Source organism: Caretta caretta, chromosome 4 (genome assembly GCF_965140235.1).
Source record: "Caretta caretta isolate rCarCar2 chromosome 4, rCarCar1.hap1, whole genome shotgun sequence".
In the NCBI taxonomy this organism is placed as follows: Eukaryota; Metazoa; Chordata; order Testudines; family Cheloniidae; genus Caretta; species Caretta caretta.
In genome coordinates, this window is record NC_134209.1 from 128,312,073 (window position 1) to 128,333,366 (window position 21,294).

General features: G+C 39.7%; 1 protein-coding gene across 12 annotated transcripts in view; it reads right to left on the reverse strand.

Annotated features, from left to right (window-relative positions):
* JAKMIP1 (janus kinase and microtubule interacting protein 1) overlaps positions 1-21,294 on the reverse strand; it is a 257,217-nt gene that overhangs the window by 149,924 nt on the left and 85,999 nt on the right. Inside the window, exon 1 of one of the 12 annotated variants that reach the window (XM_075128040.1) lies at positions 15,370-15,461. The exons of the other annotated variants lie outside the window; for them this stretch is intronic. The gene's annotated coding sequence lies outside the window, so the exon portion shown is untranslated. Of the gene's footprint in view, positions 1-15,369; positions 15,462-21,294 lie in introns of those variants that run through there. 12 annotated transcript variants of the gene reach the window in all.

Genomic DNA, 21,294 nt, shown 5'->3' on the forward strand with positions numbered 1-21,294 from the left:
TGTTGGGAAGTAGGTCACCACACATATGCAATGTTTTCTGGGAATGACAAGAGAGTCAAACACGTTGGTCAAAAACGCCTCCTCAAAATCTTTTACTTATATTTTTGGGTAAAATGCCCAGCCCTGAATCCACAAACCTGAAAGATATTTATTCAGAAATATTAACAGTAGCAAAAAATACATCACTACAAATATGGTTCACAAAAGAGAAACCAGCAATTAGTTACAATTACAAAATCTAGAACTAATACGTAGCAAATCAGAATACAAGCTGTGTTACAGACCACAGATCAAATTAAACAGTCTCAAATATATTTTGAGGATCTTTGGGATTTAGCCAATGTAACAGACAAAAAACACACAAAGATAATCAACGACCTAAGGGTGAAAGCTTGGTTGATGTATGCAAGAGATTATTGTATATGCAATTTAAAATCTCCTTGTGAATAATTCACACTGGGGCATCCAACTGCAAACTGTAGTAGTCAGTAATTGGCACACATTTTTACACTGTACCCATGGATGAGCTGAATGCCTTCATAGCTTGGTTATTTGGGGCATTCAGGGGATTTAAAAAGTGATTTGTTGTTCACTAGAAAAATGCACTGATCCTTTCTGTCTGTGAAACTATTATTCTTTATCAAGAAATCAATTTCTCACAGGAGAAAATGAATAGGGTATACTGTTTACTTGAATAAGTTTTAACATGTCAGCCAGAGCTCCCACAGATGAATGAAAGAATGTTTATTCTCCTGGTTTCCTTATGAATACAATCTTTTCTCCTCCCAAATGACTATCCTAACTAGACCTCTCCATAAATTGTTAACTTGTTCAGTAAGTTACCTAACTTAGATTGATATTTTTGACCATTTATATCTGGTCAATGTGTATTATCATGTAGCTAGACAGCAAGATGTATTCAATTGTATTTATTGGTTATAGTATAAACTGTCATATTTACAAACTCCACGCAATCACTCCTCTTCTCTCAACCCAATTGAGTTAATAGCACTCTCTTCCCCTATGCCAGCCTGGGTTGTGTAGAGTCAATATCAGTTACCAAAGATATGTTCACTTGATTCTGCCATCTCAGTGCCATTAAACTCAACTTCTCGGAATCCTCACTTCCTCAACTAACAGACTTTTCTGGCGCCAATTGTTCTCTCTAATCCCACTCTTGGGCCTTCTTGATAGGGAAAGATGTTTTGATTTGCAGTTCAGTAGAGAACAGTCTGAGCGAAGCTTCTGCAGTGCACTGTGACAAAACTAAAGCAAAACAACCATAACATCAAAATTACTGGTAGAAAAGACCTCTTAGTTCAATATTTCCCAAAAGCCTGGGGCATGGCCAAAGGAATATCATCAGGAGTGAATGGGTAGCACTCTCAACTCTTCCAGAGTCTCAGCTGTCATTAAAAATATGATAGTCTTGAGCAATATGGCTGCAAAGAAAACCTTGAAAACATGACCTGAATGTAACTAATGCAGTGATGTTTGCCTGTGTTTGCAGAGAACTTGAAAACCAATACCTCCAAGGCACAGAATCACAGAATCGTAGGACTGGAAGGGACCTCGAGAAGTCATCTAGTTCTGTAGTCCCTGCAATCATGGCAGGATTAAGTTTTATAGGGAACTACCCCATTTGTTTGTTTCAAAAGGTGCTAATTCAAATGCCAATCATGATACTTTAATTGTTAAACTAGCTTAGTACAAAAAGCATGAAAGGAGACAGAATGTTCTCGAGGGCCAGCACAAGACTCTGGAATTAATTCTCACAGGAACTAAGGACCATCACACGCCTGATAACCTTCTGCTCTAATTGCAAGGTGCATTTCTTTGACCTTGCCTTCTCTGACATGCGTGCACGCACGTCCACATATCCTCACAGGATCCCACGGCTCAGGCTTCAGACCGAGCCCAGATGTGTACACAGCAATTTTTCAGCCTCAGAGCCTGAGCCCTGCCAGCCGGAGTCAGCTGACCTGGGCCAGCCACAGGGTTTTATCCTTGTGTAGGCATAGCCCCAGTCTGGTTTTCTGAAACCACTTCACTGTCTTGTTGTCCGTTTAGTACTAATATGGGCAAAACAGAACTCCTGACACGGTTTCATTACCAACAAGCGATTCAGCAGACAGGCAGGGTTGGAGGAAAGATCTTAATTGAGCATACAAAGAGGCTGGTGTTACATGACTAAAGGGACCTGTATTTGTGTGACAGCAGTCTGGCCTCAGCTTGCATTCCTGAACTCTAGATGGGTCACATCCAACTAGGTACCTCCTTAAACCTTACCCTCTCTCTCCAGTCCCACTCAGAATACTACATTTCCCCTGCGTTCTCACTGTTGACACCACCTTCTCTCAGTCACTCAGGCCTGCAAATAGGGAGTAATTTTAACTCCTCCCTCTCCCTGGCCCCACACACGTAGGCAGAGTTCAATTCATTCTGCTTCTTCCTCCTACTCATCTCCAAGATCAGTCCTTTTCTCTCCCTCACAAATGTCTTGTGCAGGTCATCATTATATCCTAATGTGACTACTGCAACATCTTCCTCTCTGGCCTCTCAAACATGCACATTGCCCTTCTTCACTCCGTAAAGAACATGGCTGCTAAAATAAAAAATAACCGTCTTTGCTGCTGATTTGATCACATTGCTGTTGTTCCCCAAATCCCTGTGCTGGCTCCCCATCGTCTATTGCATCAAATGTAAGCATCTTCTAACACTCAAAGCTCTGCATAAACTTTGTTCCTTCCCTACTTGTCATCTTTCCATTCCAACATTCTCAGCCTCATCCGTACATTTGTCAGATTATATTAATACTACCTAACTCTCCTATAGCACTTTTCATCAGTAGATCTCAAAGTGCTTTATAACAGAGGTAAGCATTGTTACCCCCATTTTACAGATGGGGAAACTGAGTCAAAGAGCAGCCAAGTGACTTGCCCAAGGTCACCCAGCAGGCCAGTACTCTGTCCACTAGGTCACAATCACCTTCATACTGAATCACCTCTTTCCATGCAATCTCCTATGTCTGGCACAAGCTTCTGACCACAGCCACAACATGCCACCCCAATCCTTTCCACATTTATATCACTCAAGAACGCTCTTCTGCCATCCTAGCTAACTTGTATAAAGCTAAAAGAAAAGGAGTACTTGTGGCACCTTAGAGACTAACCATTAGTCTCTAAGGTGCCACAAGTACTCCTTTTCTTTTTGCGAATACAGACTAACGCGGCTGCTACTCTGAAACCTTGTATAAGCTAGCTAACATGTATAAAAATTCCCTTTTGTTCTCCTTCCCATAACCTCTGGGTACTTGACAGTGTATTCTTAGACTGAATTTCTTGTGGCAAGAATTATTCGTTTCTAGAAAGAACAGAAGATGTTTTCGTGGGTGCTAGCATATGCAAAGAATACATTATAATTAATTAATTAGACTCATGATGAGCCCACAAGGAACCTTCCGTTTTCTGTGATCTGGTGCTTGTTTCAGATATAACTGTTTTTGTTTACCTTTGTGGGCTCTACATTTCAAAAATAATTCAGAGAGATTCACAGAGAGTCAGGCAGAAAAAGAAAATTTCACAGCTGACAATGAGCATTTCTTCAAGAACTAACCCGTTATATAATCAGATAAACAAACTGCAAGAGCATTTGCAATAGCACCATCTGGTGTCAAAGATAGCAATGTTGCTATCTTTGCATCCATGTTATTATCCCTGAAGTCTGAGTATATTATTCAATATTGGCTGCTATTTTGTATGTACTAAAATTTTAAAACATCTCATGTTTGAGGCATTCTGGTACTATGGTGATAAGCGCCACAGAAAAGCAGATAACATTTGCAGTGCTCTGTTCTAATTCAAAACAGTACAGACATTGCAAACACTGACAATCTCTAAGATGCTGTGAAGTTTCAACACTCAGGAAAACAACAAGCTGTAGGGGAAGGAAAAAGAAGAGGGGCCATTAGACAACTACTCTTTTGATCAGATGTATTTAGTTGTTCATCAGACAATTGCAGGTTTGGAGCGTAAAAGCCTTCAGGAAATATGGGCTCAATCCTGGGAGGTGCGGTGCACTCTTAATTCTTAGCAAAATCAATTACACCTCCTTGGATCAGGCCCTGAAAGTGCTTAAAATTTAACCGAAGCACATTTTAGTAATCTCCTTACCTCAAACATTCAGCTTTGCTGAGATTTCCAATTCATTACATAACTGTCAGTTTGAGAAGCGTTATATGTTCCAAAATCATTTAAATTTAAACTACACTACACTGAACTGTAATTGTGTCTGACAACCCCATGGTACCCCCAACAAGATGGCCTTTGGGATTGTAGGTTTAAACATTATCTCCCATCTACACCTGAAAATTGATTTGAGGACCTCCCCCGCAAAAAAATCACAGGACCTGTAGCAATTGTTTACACAGACAACTAAGGCCGAGAACTGGGTGGCTCTGAGGGAAGTTTAAATTATGATTGATATTTGGGGAGAAGACGGGGAAAATATCAGTGACCACATTTTCAAGGATATTTTCACAAGCATTAAAGTTGTGGTTTGTTTTGTCTTGCTTGATTTTTATTTTCAAATGAAAACTGAGATGACCTAGACTTTTCTAGATCTCTCAGATGAGAAGGTAGGGCCCAGGATCATAGTCTGATGGTACCAGTGGCTGGCTCTGCTAGTTATTGTCCCACTCAATACACAGCAACTAACTTAAATTTCTCTTTGTCTGAATTGTCATGACAAACCACCACAAATCCCTCCTCACATGGTGACTACATCACCATTGTTGGTACAAAGCCTTGAATCTGTTTCCTACAACAGATAAATGCCCTTTACTGTGTCATCAATTGAACGACAAAAGTCTATGAACTTGCAGAACACACAAGAAAATCAACAACGTATCACAGGAAAACCTGTGAAGCATGATTCAAACACTTGACAGGAAAAGGTTTAAACAATTTTACTACGTAATGACATCAATACCCAAAACTAAACATGATCAAATCACGTTGGTCTTTCTCCAAGTATGCTGCTTTTTATTTCATAGCTAATATTGATGGGTAACACTTTGTTACATTCAGTTTAGCATCTGTGTATGTGTGCATGACCCTCTGACATATTCATGCAGATCTTTGGGGGCCTATGCACGTGGTTTTCTTTCCATAACATAAGTGAGCCAAAAGCAATACAGCGGAGTTACTACTATGTCTTCAGAGAGGAGAATGTTAAGAAATGTGATGTTCTTAAACCTGTTATTAAGAGCCTGTGGGTACGTCTACAAAGCAGTCAGAGGTGTTACTGCAGCATGTGTAGCCATACCCAAGCTAGCTTTGATCTAGCTAGTTCAAACAACAATAGCAGTGAAATCATGGCAGCATGAGTGCTCAAGTATATATTCAGGGATCCTGGGCGGGACTGTACAGCCCGTGATGCCGTGGCTTCGCTATGATTATTATCATTATTTGGGTCAGCTACATCAAAGTTGGCATGGGTATGTCTACACGGGCTGCACTCACACCTCTGACTGCATTGTAGATATACACTGTGTAACTTCGAGTTATGACTTAGCACGGTGTTTCTCAGCCTTTTTAATACCAGGGACCAGCTTGCTGCCTTCCTAAACTGTGTCAGGGAGATCTCAGAGACCGGTGCTGTTTCACATACCGGTCATTGAGAAATACTGATTTAAAGTATTATTGAAACTATGCAGATTTGCTCTTGTTTTTATTAAAGTTTAGTTTTCTCACACACACACACACACACACACACACACACACACACAGAGTTTAATAAATTAAACAAAAAAGGTTGAACATCTTGAACTCCAATAAAATGGGTGCGATGTTTTCGGTTTTTAAAAAGGAATGAGGCCAAATTTAACATAAAATATAGGTTCTATAAAAAGCTTTCACACGACTAACAGAAACATTTTTGTGAATTAAACAAGAGCTCTACTAGAAAGCTTTTTTCTTATGCCAATAATATGTGGCACCCTGAAGCGTCTGATTGCAAAACTTCACTATTGTGCTAAAGGACAAGACTCTGAAAATGAAACTAGATTATTTTCAAAAAGAAAAGAAGGACTTGTGGCACCTTAGAGACTAACCAATTTATTTGAGCATAAGCTTTCGTGAGCTACAGCTCACTTCATCGGATGCATAAAGTGGAAAGTACAGTGAGGAGATTTTATGTATACACACAGACCATGAAAAAATATACATTGTAAGGAGAGTGATCACTTAAGATGAGCTATTACCAGCAGAAGAGTGGGGTGGAGGGAGAGAAAACCTTTTGAAGTGATAATCAAGGTGGGCCATTTCCAGCACATTTCCAGGAGTTAACAAGAATGTCTGAGGAACAGTGGGCGGGGGAGGGGGGGAGGAATAAACAAGGGGAAATAGTTTCACTTAGTATAATGACTCAACGACTCCCAGTCTCTATTCAAGCCTAACTTAAGTTAATTTGCAAATTACTTCCAATTCAGCAGTCTCTCCTTGGAGTATGTTTTCAAAGTTTTTTTGTTGAAGGATAGTCACTTTGAGGTCAGAAATCGAGTGACCAGAGAGATTGAAGTGTTCTCCGACTGGTTTATGAATGTTATAATTCTTGACATATGATTTGTGTCCATTTATTCTTTTACGTAGAGACTGTCCAGTTTGACCAATGTATATAGCAGAGGGGCATTGCTGGCACATGATGGCATATATCACATAGGTAGATGTGTAGGTGAATGAGCCTCTGATAGTGTGGCTGACGTAATTAGGCCCTATGATGGTGTCCCCTGAATAGATATGTGGGCACAGTTGGCAACGGGCTTTGTTGCAAGGATAGGTTCCTGGGTTAGTGGTTCTGTTGTGTGGTGTGTGGTTGCTGGTGAGTACTCACTGTACTTTCCACTTTTATGCATCCGATGAAGTGAGCTGTAGCTCACGAAAGCTTATGTTCAAATAAATTGGTTAGTCTCTAACGTGCCACAAGTACTCCTTTTCTTTTTGCGAATACAGACTAACACGGCTGCTACTCTGAAACCTAGATTATTTTCATTATCCAAGCCCATTGTCATACAAAAAAAATATGTACAAAATAGTGAAAAGAAAATTATATTTTTAAAATGCTTTTAGTTTAAGACTTCACTTGTAATACAAGGTTGGAGTTTTAAAAAAAAAATGCTTATATGATGATCTCCCAGTAGTGGGTGCAGGGTTTTATTTTGTTTTTTTGGTTGGTTGGTTGGTTGTTTTTTTTGTTGTTGTTTTGCTGGACAGCCCTAGTAGTGTTTTTTTTTTTTAAACTGTTCTTCTGAAAACCAAACACTCATGGCACTTATGTAAATGTTTCTTTGTACATTTTAAACCTGGCGCATTCTAATTTTATGTAAGAATAATCATATATAAATATAGACATTTCTTCTTTTTATTAAAATAGTCACATCCCACTTCATCCTATCCTTATAAAACTATACACATACCTCAGCTCACACCATCCCTACTCTCAGTAATTTATATGTAGGACAAATAATGCTCAATAATTATTAAAATTTTCAAGCCTTGAATTTACATCTTTTGGAAACCACTTTTACCATCTAGAATATTCCAGAAAGATTAAAGACACAATCATATAATAGTTACTGTAGTTTTACTAGTATGGACATTGAGCCTGCGAGGAAAAAAAACTGAGTCTCCTGACTTCCTGTCTCCCCTTCCTTGATTGCTTATTGAGTGTCCACCAGACAAAGCAATACAAATGGTTCATACTTTCTCTTCTGTATGAATATGCAAGTAGCTTGGATAGCACTCGGAAGATCCACTATCTTTAATACGGGACCATAAGTCTCAGTCAGTGATATGAAGTAGAACTTTTTATGGCCACAGAAGCTGCTGATTATGTAAATCTTCCTTTTTTAGTTGTTTGTTTGTTCACAACACACGTGAATATCCAACATGGAGATGAATTCTTGTAAGTCACTGAGCATAACATTGCTTAACTTATCTCACCAAGAACACTTCTACCTCTACACTTATCTAACTGCGAAGTGCATGCTGAAACTGTGCCAGCACATGTTCAACCATCCAACCCGGCTGCCTTTCTAGCAAAGCCCTGTGCGTAGAGGGTGGAAAAAGCTATCCAGATATTAACACACTGCACTATTACTTTGCTGTACTTGGAGAATTTCTGGGACCTACAAGACAGGGGAAGTAGCTCATATTTGTACTGAGAGCTTGTCAGCTTACAGAGCTTTACAAATGCATTATAAAAATAACCTATTACATCTTTGTTTTTAATGCAAAGATCAAAATTTTATTTAGGATTTTTTAAGATGGACCAAAAGGAGAAGAAAAAAGTAATTTTGGCAAATTTCCGCATTCATGAAACTGTGGAACAGGTAACAGTGGAGAAAGCCACGCTGAAAGATACCTGGCTTTCCAAGCTGCAGATGCTGGGAGACAGAATTTTCCAGGGAAAAGATCAGCCTTCCACAAAAGTAAAACAAACACACACACACACACACACAGAGTTTTGTGGCAGTGTTGCAAAGTTCTCTTTTTCTCTCCACCCCAAACTCAAGAACAGATGCAATAACAGTTAAGAATTCTCATGCATTTCTTTTCCCATTTCTATCCTTGTCACATAGATCTGCTGTAGCTTTAAAAATCCCCATGTCCCACAGGGTGAATTTCCAAGGAATCAATATTATTCAGTGAAATTCACCAGGACGAGTGAAATTAAGTCTTCATTACTCACATCAGTAGTCTTTCTCGCATCACCATGAAAAGCCAAATTCATTTAGATGATTTATGTACAGTAATATTAAATGTTTAAAAGCACCTAACTGACTTAGATGCCCAAGTCCCATTTTGAAAAGGCACTTAAGCTCCTAAGTCCCATGGAAATGATCAATGATCAAAACACACGCACAATAGTCAGGAAAGCTACAGAGTGGATTTATTTAAATAAGGCAATTTAAATCAGCGATTTAAACCATGACTTAAATCACCAAGCGGAAAGCCTTTATTTAAATCATCAATTTTAATCAACTTGTACATTTGTACTTGTTATTTTCTAAAAATGGCACACTCATTGGTTGATATCATGTTTGAATGGTATGATTTACAACTAAATAGAGCCTTTGTGCTACATTTGGTAAATCTTTTTGCTATCTAGGAGTGTATATTGTAACTATATACATTTATTTAAGCAATTCTATAGCTTATTATTTTCAGATTCTTCTTAATTGTATATTTTGGTATGTTAGAAAATGGTGAATGATATACTGTTATATAATTAACTTTTTGCTCATGATTTGTGTCAAACTGCATTAGGATGGTAACTGGAATTTAATTACACCCACAAAATAGCATCCAAAATTTAGTTTTTTTATTAAACAAAACAACCTTAAATGTTTTGGATACATAAACATCTCTTATTGAAACATGTTTCACATTTACAACTAAATGAGTTATTAAAACAGAGGAATTAACTGCAGTCAGTGAATTAAGCTGATTATTTCAGTTCAGTAGCTGGTCTTAATGCGATACATAATGGTGTTTCCTAGAGTCAGAGGCCGGGTCCCAACACCTGTGATGATTTTGCCAGTCTCTTGCATCCCACAGCACAGCCCTTCCCCAGCAGGATCAAGTTCTTAATACAATACATGACCTATTTTGCCACATTTATAAAGCTCAGCCTCAAAAGTTAGATGTTTCCCCCTGATTCTGTATATAGAAAAGCAGCCCCTTTAACTCAAAGTTTTTGATAAAGGTCATGAATTCAGCTTATATATTTTTTATTTAAATGTTTCAAGAGATTATAAGTTTAGACCTTAACATATTTTGTATTAAATTCAGATTTCATTTTAAAACTGGTTTGTTTTTAAAAGAAAAAAATATATAATTTAAATAAAAATATCTGATTTTTTTTAATTTAAAAAAAATAATTTTTATCTACCCTGTAATGCAGGGGCATGGACAGCTATAAACATTTAAGGCTTTTGGAGGGTCACATTCTGTGCCCTCCCTCCTCCCCCCGCTGGCCCAGGGCCAGAGGAGCTCACTCTCCCCATACGGACAAGCCCCCGCTTGACCCCCTTATGCAATATTAACCTCCATGTCTTATTTTTTTAATGCTGAATTCCTATTACAATCAACATGTGAATGATTTCCAGTGGTCATTTTCATTAAGAAAAGGAAAAGTATTTATACTATTAAAAGTTGATTACAGCCAGATTTGGGGAAATACTGAAAGAAAGAACTCATGAACCATCTAACCATCTTTTGATTATAACCATGAATTTGCTTTGACACCACTTGTACACTCCTCCCATTTGCTTTACTTGAACAATCACACAGTAATAAGAGCCAGCTCTAATCTAGCACTTTTCATCAGTAGATGTTAAAACGCTTCACATTCTAATATATTTATTCTCACAACCCCCCAGTGAGGTAGGGAAGTACTATTAGTGCCATTTTACAGATGGGGAAAGGAAGTGGAAAGAGGGGTAAGTGAATTGCCCAGCATCACACAGAAAGTCTGTCGTGGAGTGGCAACTGAACTTGGGACTTTGAAGTTCCAGGCTAATGCCCTAAGCACTGACGCATCCTTTCTCTCTGAATTTTGTACAATTTTGTTTGCAAGAATATCTCCATAATGAGAAAGTGCTGTGAATGCTCATGCAAATGTGTATATTCATATAAGCAGTTGTCAAGGTTCCTTCCCCACTCTGAACTCTAGGGCACAGATGTGGGGACCCGCATGAAAAACCCCCTAAGCTTATTTTTACCAGCTTAGGTTAAAACTTCCCCAAGGTACAAACTATTTTACCTTTTGCCCCTGGACTTTATTGCTGCCACCACCAAGCGTCTAACAAATATATAACAGGGAAAGAGCCTGCTTGGAAACGTCTTTCCCCCCAAAAAATCCTCCCAAGCCCTCCACCCCCTTTCCTGGGGAAGGCTTGATAAAAATCCTCACCAATTTGCATAGGTGAACACAGACCCAAACCCTTGGATCTTAAGAACAATGAAAAAGCAATCAGGTTCTTAAAAGAAGAATTTTAATTGAAGAAAAAGTAAAAGAATCACCTCTGTAAAATCAGGATGGTAAATACCTTACAGGATAATCCGATTCAAAACATAGAGAATCCCTCTAGGCAAAACCTTAACTCACAAAAAGGCACAAAAACAGGAATATACATTCCATTCAGCACAACTTATTTTATCAGCCATTTAAACAAAACAGAATCTAACGCATATCTAACTAGATTGCTTATTAGCCCTTTACAGGAGTTCTGACCTGCATTCCTGCTCTGGTCCGGGCAAAAGCAACACACAGACAGAGAGAACCCTTTGTTTCCCCCCCACACACACTCCAGCTTTGAAAGTATCTTGTCTCCTCATTGGTCATTTTGGTCAGGTGCCAGCGAGGTTATCTTTAGCTTCTTAACCCTTTACAGGTGAAAGGGTTTTTTCCTCTGGCCAGGAGGGATTTAAAGGTGGTTAGCCTTCCCTTTACATTTATGACAGTAGTCTTTTATGAATATGTTTCATGCAGCCATTTTAACAGGTCTTTTGGATTTCAGAGTCTTTGACTCAAGGAAAAAATGAGCCCCCGTGACTGACTAACCTGTCCATTAAGACAAGACAAGTAGCAAGCTACTGATGGTGAGTATTTAAAGCAACAGCCATAGCAACAGTTCACAAGACATTCGCAGGATGAAATATCTCTGCACAAACCTTTCACAGAATAATATCACAGAAGCGATTTAGTAAAAGATGAAGCTTGTTCATGGATAATTTGCAAACAGAAAAAAAGACAAATTTGTCAAATACACTGGTCATTTCAAATAGTTTTCTCACCTCTACTTGCAACATGTGTCTTAGACACAGAGCCAGCTGAAAAAGGTAATCAGTATAAATCAATTTGCTAATCTGTTTAACTCTTGCTTTTCAGATGAGTAAGAACAGCACGGACTCAAGGATAAAGAGTATCTTTAAACAGCATTGCCTATGAGATTTAAAATTGGAGAGCTTTTTCTTCATCAGAAAACTAGTTTTGAAATGCAGCATTATTTTGCCTTACTGCAAGTCAGCATCATCCATTTTTTATTATTAGCTTTTGTTTACAAAAATCATCCCATTATGTCTACCTGTGACCTAAGTTTGATCCTTATGCAATTCATCATGAGGAGCTAAATCTCATTGCACAGCCAGGAACAAATGCAGCTCATGCCTTCCTATTACAAACTAGAAAGGATTTGGGGTCACATTAGTTTATCATTTCCTCCAAAACTTTATTAGCTAAAACAACTCTCTGTTCCATATTAAAGCTAATTATGTTAATGAACGTCGACAAATCTTCAATCCTGCACATTTTTTCACTAGTTACTTATGTTTATAATGATCTAGCTTTAGTGAATCCACACTCAAGCATTTAAATGTAAGATATTAATGAATTACCAATTAGCTGTACTTATGTGTCATGCAAGACAATCAAACGGTACCCAAATAGGCCCTACGGCACGTTCTTTGCTTCACATTTCTACTTCACTATTTTCTTCTTCAAGCAAGTTCTCAATTAAAATTGTCATCCATTGTACAGATGTTATTTCCTGTAGCACTTGTCTTACTTGGAGTCAGATTTATCCTCCCATGATGAAAAAGCCAACAGAAGGGGAAACTCTGTGTTTCACTGTGTGAAGTTCTCGACACAGTTTGGTGACAGTGGAGGTGGCAGAGCTTTTGACATGCAAACCTTACAAGATCCAGGGGGAAAGGAGGTCCAAAACTGACAGACATTCTCTCCTCTGTGCTGATGTTGCCCCCTCACCACCTGCGTATGTAACAGCTGCCTAATAAGCCATGCTGATATTCATCACTCCATCCTTTGAGTCAGACTTCTCCCTCCTAGGAGAAGGGACCTTGCAATGTGGAAATTAATATTGCTTCCAGTATCAGTTACTATCTCTGCTTTGGTACTTGCATCTCTCACGATCCAAAAAGAAGTCAGCTATGTAGAGTGGCTGCTACCTGGCCCTCCTGATGCAGGCAGCCTTATTCCCATAACAGTACTGTAGAAGAGATGAGGCAAGTTTGAGAGCAGGAGCAGATGAGTGGATGGAGCTAAGCTGTTGTCCCCATCGATTTTCCACGGACTTCTACTACCTTTTTCCTGTGTACATAGAAGGGAGCAGCCAGTGCTCAGATCTCTACAGCAGGTACCATTTACACCAGGGGTTCTCAAACTGGGGATCAGGACCCCTCAAGGGGTCGCGAGGTTATTACATGGGGGGTCACGAGCTGTCAGCCTCCACCCCAAACCCTGCTTTGCCTCCAGCATTTATAATGGTATTAAATACATAAAAAAGTGTTTTTAATTTATAAGTGGGGGGGTCGCACTCCAAGGCTTGCTACATGAAAGAGGTCACCAGCACAAAAGTTTGAGAACCACTGATTTACACAAATGGTCCATGTACATGACCATTCTCTGACACGTAGAAATCCAGGTCTCAATTTCTATGGATTATAAATACACAAAGGTCACCTGAGGGACCAGAAAAGTCTTTGTCAAGTAAATTTAGCATCTGAATGAGACCAAACAAATTCAAACCCTTCTGCTGCCATTGAGGCTCCTATACCAGCATCCCTCCCTATTCCTGGAGTAAAAGGCATGGTTGGAATACCAGTGTGCTTTGATGAACTCCAGATTTTGAAACAGCCCCCAGAGACTTCAGGGCACAAACTGCTTGATTTATAATGAAAATTAACTGAAAGGTAGAAATGGTAGGACAGCATGCTTAGGAGAAACTCTGTTCAGTTTGATTCAGTTAAAACTTCCTTACTGAACACACAATCAAAGTCTCTATCTAAACAGCATTAGAATAACACTAAGACAGAAATTGTGGTGGAAGGAGGACAATCAATGGGACACAATCATTCTGGGGTACAAAATATATCAGAAGGACAGAACAGGGCGTGTGGTGTGTAGGAGTGGCATTTTATGTGAAAGAAAATGTAGAATCAAATGAAGTAAAAATCTTAAATGAATCCACATTCCATAGAATCTCTATGGATAGTAATTCCATGCTCTAAGAAGAATATAACACTAGAGATCTATTATCGACCACCTGACCAGGACAGTGATAGTGACGATGAAATGCTAAGGGAGATTAGACAGGCTATCAAAATAAAGAACTCAATAAGAGTGGGGGATTTCAATTATCCCCATATTGACTGGGTACATGTCACTTAAGGATGAAATACAGAGACAAAATTTCTCGATACTTTAAATGACTGCTTCTTGGAGCAGCTGGTACAGGAACCCACAAGGGGAGAGGCAATTCTCGATTTAGTCCTGAGTGGAGCGCAGGATCTGGTCCAAAAGGTAACTATAACAGGACCGCTTTCAAATAGTGACCATAATATAACAGCATTTAACATTCCTGTGTTGGGAAGAACACCTCAGCAGCCCAACGCTGTGGCATTTAATTTCAGAAAGGGGAACTATGCAAAAATGAGGAGGTTAGTGAAACAGAAAGTAAAAGGTACAGTGACGAGAGTGAAATCCCTGCAAGCTGCATGGACACTTTTCAAAGACACCATACTAGAGGCCCAACTTAAATGTATACCCCAAACTAAAAAAAACACAGTAAAAGAACTAAAAGAGAGCCACCATGGCTTAACAACCATGTAAAACAAGCAGTGAGAGATAAAAAGGCATCTTTTAAAAAGTGGAAGTCAAATCCTAGTGAGGTAAATAGAATGGAGCATAAACACAGCCAAATTAAGTGTAAAAATGTAATAAGAAAAGCCAAAAAGGAGTTGAAGAACAGTTAGCCAAAAACTCAAAAGGTAATAACAAAAGGTTTTTTAAGTACATCAGAAGCAGAAAGCCCGCTAAACAACCAGTGGGGCCCCTGGACGATCGAGATACAAAAGGAGCACTTAAAGATGATAAAGTCATTGCGGAGAAACTAAATTAATTCTTTGCTTCAGTCTTCATGGCTGAGGATGTTAGGGAGATTCCCAAACCTGAGCCATCCTTTGAGGTCTAAGAGGAAGACAGAAGGACACCTTTTTTATCCATCACTGAGGGACCAAAAAGGACAGTGCTTTTTGCATCCATGAACAGTGGATTCCAGCCAGGTGGGCTGGTGACAGTGGGAGCTTGCTTTAGGTGAGAAACTACTTTAGTCAAGGATTTTAGCCTGTTAAAATTAAGTTTAGAGGCATGTTATACTTTTGATTTTGTAACATAAATTTATGATTGTTTCACTATAGATATATTTCAGGCCTGTAATGTTATAAAGGACCTGATCCTGCATTGTGCGAGTCAAGCTATGTTTACACTGTCTCTCTGGGGACCGCTTACCTGGCAATTGCTGAGATCGTCCAGTGACAGGGGCTGGGTACCACAGGGAGCACTCTGAGGAGTTGGGGGTTGGTGTGTGTCTATCACTACTCTGCACAGAAAGGCTGAGGCCTGCAGAGATATGAAAGTTAGGGCTTGTGGGTGTGGCCAGAGACGATTGGTTTCAGGGAGCATTGCGGCAGCAGGCACAGACAAGCCTGCTTCATGCTGAGGGCAGGTAGTGGTGAGGTACCTCACATCCCTTGATACTCGCAGGGAGAGTCACAGGTAGATTCTTTTCTGGATTAGGCATCAACCAACCGTCCCAGATTGATGGGATCTGTATTCATGCAAGCACCTCAACGCCCAACGTAAGACTTGATTTCCCAGCACACGAGTTGGCTGTTTAGGCCCTTTCGTCAGTTTTGGGGGGCCGATTTGGACCTTGCTAAATGCATAAGATTATGGCCTTTTGAGGATTTCACTGTGTTTCCAACAATATATCTATTGATGGTCTTCGATACATGTAGAGTGAGATGAAAATATTAGCTAAAATAAATACAAAACAGACCCTGGAAAATCTGGGTGCTGATTTACATTACAGACCTAAGAAATACCAGATTCCGACGAGCATCACTAAGCCATGAGATCATCACATCAAGAGTATGCACCAGCAGTAAGAAGGATCAAGAAAAGGGGAGCCTGATTTGCAGTTAATTAAGAAATCCTTTTCAGTACCAGTGTAAGCAAACAGCCTCCATGCTATGTGAAAACTAAAACCCAGAGGAGAAAGAGTTATGAAAGGTACATGGATCTGAGATGCTTACTATAAGAATGCAATTAAGGAGAAAGTAATAAAAAGGAACACTGAAACAATATCGAAAGAGATGACCTGCTCAGTTAGATATTGCTAGAAGAACAAGAACTTTTAAGTTTTCAGGACAAGTACCTCTTTTCTCCCTGGCTAAACTTTCTTCTAAACTAAACAACCAACCAGCATTTCATGTTCCTCTTGATATTTTAAAACATGTAGTTAGGAGAATAAGCAGGAGGACTAAGGACTTTTCTACATGGTGTGTCAGTCTTAATTAGAGGGGAGTAAATTCTAGTGCACAGTAGTGCTTTGCCCACTAGCTGACCCATGTAGACCTGGCTAGCACACACTAAAAGTTCCCTAGTGCACATTAATGTAGTAGTGGTTGAAACAGTACTTGCTAGGGTGCACTAGAATTTACACCTCTCTAGTGCAGACTAATGCACCATGTAGACAAGCCGTAACTTGTACATTTGGGGCATGATCCTGCATGGTCTGAGCACTTCCTGAAAAGCTCCTGAAATCAGTGGGAGTGAGTGGAGGACAGTAATCACCTTACAAGAAAGGTCCACAGCAGACTCGGAAACCTAGACAGACCCATTTAATATGTTAACTGAATTTTCTCCTATGAAGTCAAGTCTCCAAAAACCAATGAACACAAGATTTTGAGGAAAAGGGAAATTAGCATGTAAAGATATGAAATGGTCTCCAAATATACAACCATGAAAAAATGCTAACCAATAACCAGACACAAATTAAAAGCACATGAAGTAAGCTCCGAATTAGAATTTGTATCCCTTTTTATGCTTCCCCAATGTCTTCATCTTGCTTTTTTAGCAATGTCATTAGCAATAAAAAATAAAATATTCCGTTGTTGGGTCCAGTTCTCCAATCCTTAGTCACTTGAAGGGGACAACTAGTGAGCAACTATTGCTTGTGTAAGGACTATAAAATCAGGCCCTTCATAAACACATCAGATTGACAAACAATTGAATCTTAGTCACAATAATCAAGAAACAATCTTACAATTTTCAAACATATCATTAGCTTTCTGTCAGTTACTGAAGTGGTCCCAGAACACATTTAGGCATTCTCTAAATTAAGGTTTTTTTTAAATGTGTTAGCGAACATATTTTAATTAAGTGCTTTTTAAAAATGTATTAGCACCTAACATAGACAGAGTTTGACACTTTTAATAATGTTGGCTGGTCCTGGGCAGCTCCAAACATCTATGCCAGGTGCTAATAAAACCCACATGCTTTAGACTTAAAAACTAAACTGTTGCAATATAACAAAAGGGAGAGCAGCAGTGGTGAGAAGGAATGGACTGAAGACTGCCAGGGTACCTGATAACAGTCTGCAAATAAGGGCCTGTCTACACTTAAAACACAGCAGAAGTGCAGCTGTGCTGCTGTAGTGCTTCAGTGAAGATGCTATCTATGCCAATGGGAGGGCTTCTCCTGTCAGGGTAGGTAATCTACCTCCCCGAGAGGCGGTAGCTAGGTCGATGGGAAAATGCTAGACCTAGTGTTGTCTACACCGAGGGTTAGGTCAGTTTCACTGTCTTGCTCAGAGTTATACCAATCTAATTTCCTAGTGTACATCAAGTCTAAATTAAGGGCTATCATACAGCAGGTTGCTCTTCATGTCCACTGAAGGCAGGACAAGTAGTACTCTGCAGCAAGGGAGATTTAGGTTAGATATTAGCAGAGGTGAAAGTAAGCCAGTTTGCCCCGGGGTGGATCGGCTTCCCCAGGCAGCAGCTGGAGCCCCCGGCCCTTTAAATTGCTGCCAGAGCCTTGTGGCGGAGCCCTGGGGTAGCGGTGGTGGGGCAGGGGCAGGCTCCGGGGACGATTTAAAAGGCCCGCGGCAGTAGTGGCGGCTGGAGCCCTGCTGCCGGAGCCCTGGGGAAGCGGTGGCAGGGCTCCGGGGACGATTTAAAGGGCCCAGGGCTCCAGCCGCCGCTGCCGCCCAAAGCCCTTTAAACTGCTGCCAGAGCCCCCGGCTGCCACTTTTACCCCGGGGAGGGGGAGAGGGAAGGAGGCACTTGCCGGTACAGGGTGGGCTGGGGCTGGCTCCGACCTCCCCCAGCCCTGCCCCTTCCGCCCAAGGCCCTGCCCCTTACGGGGGCCAGAGCAGGCCCCAGCCCAGCCCCGTACCGGTAAGTCCCTAGACTTACTTTCACCCCTGGATATTAGGAAAATCTTCTTAACTAGAAGGATAGTAAAGTACTGTAATAGGTTACCAGGAATTGTCTAGGTATACTTGGTCCTCCTTCAGCATAGGGAGATGAACTAAATGACCTCTTGAGGTCCCTTCCAGCCCTACATTTCTATGATTTGTTTGAATCTCTCTCTCTGCATACATTCACAGAGCAGAGCAGGAGTCTCAGTTAAGTACCAAGAAAATCCCAGAAGGGTGTCCGTTACTAAGCATGTTCAGTAGGTTTCTTGAAGCCATATAGAAAGTATCTATTACGGGATGACAGAGCTGCATATCTTACAGATTCCCAGCCTTGGAGCTGAGCCAATCTGAGCTCAGAGAGGAAATGGTATAAAGACAGGAGTTACTGAGGCCTACTCTAAACTTAAAAATTAGATCCACCTTGCTACATCACTCAGGGCTGTGAAAAATGTTGTACACTGAGCATTGTCATTAGGTCAACCTAACCCCCAGCATAAACGTGGCTAGGTCAACAGAATTCTTCCATCAACCTACCTACCGCCTCTCAGAGAGATGAACTAACTACATCATTTGAAAACCCCTTCTGCTGATGTAGGAAGCACTGTAGCTATGTTGCTGTAGTGTAGACAGGCCCCATTAGCATTACGGGATTTGGCAAAAGACCACAAAACAAGGCCATGAGATGAGCCAGCTGCGTCATCAGCATCTGTAACATCCTGGCTGCAAGGATGATATTACTGTCCGACACACAAACTGAGGCAAGCCAGTCGTTTAGTAATTGAGGAATGAAAGCTGCTTGCTAGGAGGATCCACTGACTAGTCTTTTTTTTTTTAAATATAAATTTCCAGTGACGCTGCAGCTACCGAAATGCAAATTTAAATAAATAGATAATCTTTTATTATATTGCCAGAACCTTAAAGATCACCCATGACAATTATAAAACACAGAATTAGTTTCAATGGTAATTTTGTCTTTACGATTTTATTTTAATAGCCACATTACATTTTAAAGTTATGGTAAATAGGCTGTATGCTTTTTTTTTTTTTTTTTAATGTTTCCATCAGGATTCAGGGATACTGAACACATCACAAAGCTGTTGTACACCATACGTCAGTGTGAAATGACCTGAACATTACTACTTTTGCATGTGCAGCAGAATTCCGGTATGTTGCCACACCTATGTAAGCAGCCCATTGCTATATTGTTAATCACTGTTTTATTTATTCTGCATTCATAGAGACAGAATAATCAGACAGCTTAGCACTACACTTGCTTAATTTGTTAATCTTTTACCACCTTTTAACCCCATCCTGCATTGAAAACAGAGTCAGATCCTCAGCTGGTATAAATCTATATACTCAGTGGAGCTGTACTATTTATACCAGCTGAGGATCTGTCTTCCTTAAAAAAAGAAAAATCTTAATGTGGTTCAGCTGTGTTTCCTTGTACTAACGAATTACATTCAAATGCTTTGCAAAGAAAGACAATTCTTTACAGATCCTTTTGAATTTTAAGGGCACAAGACATTTTTTGGAAAAAGCATAACTCTTGCTCTCATCAAGGCTTCCTCCCCCTTTTAATAAATTATTTCCCTAGGAGCCCATCTAATTGTTTGACTGATTCAAAAAAAAAAAAAAAAAAGAGTCCCTAACTGATACGCCATTTTGACAATTTATTATTCTTTCAGTGAGAAATTGTTTGACCTCTTTCTGTAGTTAGTGTCAAGTTTTTAAAAATACCAATCCATTGCAGCCTATGTTATCAGCTCGGTGGAAATCTCCACTCACAATGGCATTCTCCATGGCAATTAAAGTGTTGAGTATTGTAAATGAGGCTCCTTTTTGTCTGCCTTTTCCTACATTTCAGTTATTAAAATTGTATGCCCTTGCCACAAAGCTGATGTCTAAAATGCATACTGGTACTTCCTGTGCTGTCAGGATGGCAGAAATTCTGGGGGAGGTAAATGAATTGGCCACGTTTATCTAGATTTTGGTTTCTCTGGGGCTTCCAGCTAGAAAGTCAACTGTAACAGCGGTTTTGGTGTTGTGACATCTGTCTCAGCGAAGGTCCTAACTCATCTCACATACGGGAGATCACTAAATATCAGACAACCAGAAGCAAATTCAAAACAGTGACAAAGAAGGGAGAAGTCCTAAATCCCTGACCCAAACCTCTGACACATCTAGCCCTTCAAAATGTTTCATTGTTTACTTCTGTTGCCAGTATGTCATTTTAGAAGTTGGTCAACACAAAGCATGAAGCACTGGAAATGAGTCAAATGATAACTTTGTATCCTTTTCAATTTCACTTACTTTCTCTGTAAATTTTGAGACTCCAAATCAGCAAGGTACACAAGCACTTGTCTAATTTGGGACTACTTATTTATGCAAGTACCTCAGAGAATGTTCTCCAAATAGTTTTAAAGGAGCACTTAATAAAAACCATTATCCATCTCTCCATTTATCAAAATACACTTTTAGGAATAAAAGTAAATTAGTAAGATTTCCCAACTCATTCCATTCTTTCCTATTAGAGACACAGCTGAAATTGTCCTTTACTGCAAAGAAGTTAAATTTTAACTTCAGTTTATAGCTTCTGACACTATTTTTTTGTGTACTGTAATAGCTGATTCTAGGGAGGAGTCATTGTCTGGTGCTTAAAGAAATAGCTGTTAAAACAACAATGAAAGATAATGTGTTATGCTTGTTATGCTAATCCAAAAGCACACTGAAGTCAACGAAAAGACACATTCTTTGTCAGTTGATTTTGGGTGAGGTCCTATGTGCACATTTCTTAATTCCTTGTTAAATTTGGATTTTATTTATTTTAAAATTGTGTGGTGAGTTTGGCATTAACGCTACTTTAGCTCACATAATCTCAGGCTCCCAATCCTCTAGGTACCCTTATGATCTCACAGATCTCATTGCAGGAAACGGGCTTCCTATAT